This window comes from Cryptotermes secundus, unplaced genomic scaffold (genome assembly GCF_002891405.2).
Source record: "Cryptotermes secundus unplaced genomic scaffold, Csec_1.0 scaffold307, whole genome shotgun sequence".
Lineage (NCBI taxonomy): Eukaryota > Metazoa > Arthropoda > Insecta > Blattodea > Kalotermitidae > Cryptotermes > Cryptotermes secundus.
Genome location: NW_019738353.1, coordinates 1,820,393 through 1,822,806, shown reverse-complemented (window position 1 = coordinate 1,822,806; position 2,414 = coordinate 1,820,393).

The window sequence follows — 2,414 nt, the reverse complement described above, 5'->3', positions numbered from 1 at the left end:
CCTTGGCACTACAGCCCCAGTGGGCCTAGGCCTACCTCCATGAACTTCTCCGTTCACTTCGGTTTTTCTAGATCTTACACATTCGGTAGGACTCCTTGGGCGGGTGATCAGCTCGTCGCAAGGCCTCTACCTGTACACAAACACAGAAAAACGCATACACACAAACTAAACATTCATGCCCTGAGTGGGATTCGAATCCACGATCCCGGTTTCCAAGCGAGCGAAGACAGTACATGTCTTAGACCGCTCGGCTACCGTGACCGGCAGCGCTGATATAGCCGACTTAATTGTTATCACTCGAGTCCAGTGGCTTAATTTTTACGATTGATGGAAATATTATGTAAATGTAATTTATCCAAGAATAAGTAGTTCTAAAAGCAAAATCAAAGTAAAATTATCACCTGCTCATGCATTACGTTATGTCGAAATAAGTATAAGTGGAGATTAAGTTTCACACATTCGCAACTACAAAAATTGATGTAGGTGATCAGCTTCACGCGAAAGCTTAATATATTCATCTTAATAACTAACTTACTTATTAACTTCATGGAGATGAGTCCTTCTTGACAAGCCAACAGTCTCTAAGCCACTCCAGAATTTCCAGAATTTTATGGATATCGAAGTTTCATTACCGTGTTCACAACAGCTCGCCATTGGTCCCTATTTTAAGCCAGTATAATCAAGTCCAAACCCCTCCTCTCGATCATATATCTTTCAGATACATTTTAATAATATTTTTATCTTTTATTTTAAAAACAATATAAATATGTGGAAGCTCGCGTAACCTACAGACTGCGATCCTGAAGATGGAGGCAGCATGTGCCTCCGAAATCTCTGCAACACCATACTTACATGATATAAAGACTCAAGTGAAGAATCAGCAGCAACAAGTAACAGCCGTGAATGACTAAAATCGGTATATAAAGTCATTTCGTTTGGACTTTGATTACAATTTTCAGGAAAAAAAAAGAATTAACCTCAGTTCCTGCTGAAATAAACTTTGCAAGAATATTCAAAATACAGTTCTCATCACACGGGGGACATACGATATACCACTGTCAGCATATTCAGCCTTGGGATTCAGTCAAATGATTTTCTTCGGATATCTTCTGAGGCCTCGTAAGATATTCAGTTCCTGTGCCCCAGCAAAGCATCCTGTCTGCGCAGTGGATGTAGCGGAGGCAGTGATGGATGGACGAGTGATGATGAATTGCTCAAGTTCATATAAACTGACTAGAGGCTTGTATTGTAGTTGTCCGCTATTTCGTCTGGGAGTAAAGAAAAGTACTCATGCATTCAGGAAAGATTTCACGTTTCAAAACAAACTAATTCAATACCAACGACGGGCTGCCTTATCGTATCGCAATTACAGAGACGCCCTCAAGTGCTCATAGCGTCGTTAGACAGGGAAAACTAAATAATTAGGTGTATGAGAAGGTAAATCTACCCCCTTACAGGCCTTGGAGACCAACAGGGATGTGAGGCGTCGAGGCTCCGACATTTTTTAGACATTCGGCTCACAGATGGCGGTGAGGTCGTCAGCCTTACGCGCCGGCCACCTTTATGCCAAGGAAAATTCCTGGTACTCATTTCTATTAGACGCTGAGTTAACTTTAGGGCCAATGTGGACTGGAAGGATTAGTTCAATTGGAAAATCCAATGACGTCATTGGGAATCGAGCCCGCGAATTTCCGGTTTCTGGCATAGTGCCTCAACCAATTATGTTATCGCGTACCCCCAAATAACTAGGTGTATAAATAAATAAATTCATTGGCTGGACAAGAAGACATGTGAGAATGGAGCTATACCTCCAAGAAATTCTTAACTTCATTTCTATGTGTTATTTAGTTTCATTTGACAAGTAATGCCTTGTCTCTTAGGGGTCACTGCAAGTCTTTCAACTTCCTCTCATGCACTTACCCCACTTGCCCTCATCTGCCGAGAGTGCAGTGAGTTCACAAAGTTATGTCACACACTGTACCTAGAATCCCACTAGATCTCTCTCACCCCTGTCTCGTGTATGAGTTGGTCACTAGACAAAGAGAAGGATTGAGTTATGGATTTCAGATCTGTGCAAGAAGATGGCGTGCCTCGTAGAAAGTAGGGGGCACACTCGGGGAGGGAGGAGCCTAAATCCTAGTCAAGATCCTATGAGCCTTAGATGCATAAGGACTTCGGTTTCAGGCAACACAGTATAAATAAGGAGCGAGAGAGTGGATATGCCAGAAAGGAAAAGAAAACTGCGGTGGTATAGGAAACTGAGCAGTACTGAAGGCCAACGATCGAACTGAAAGAAGTTTAGGACATGAACCATGACGTTAAGTGACCAGATAATTTTGTTCCCCTTCGCCTTATGATTCTAGCTCCAGGCTACACAGTCACGTGAATCTGTTCAAGTTCTCTTTCGTCGGCTA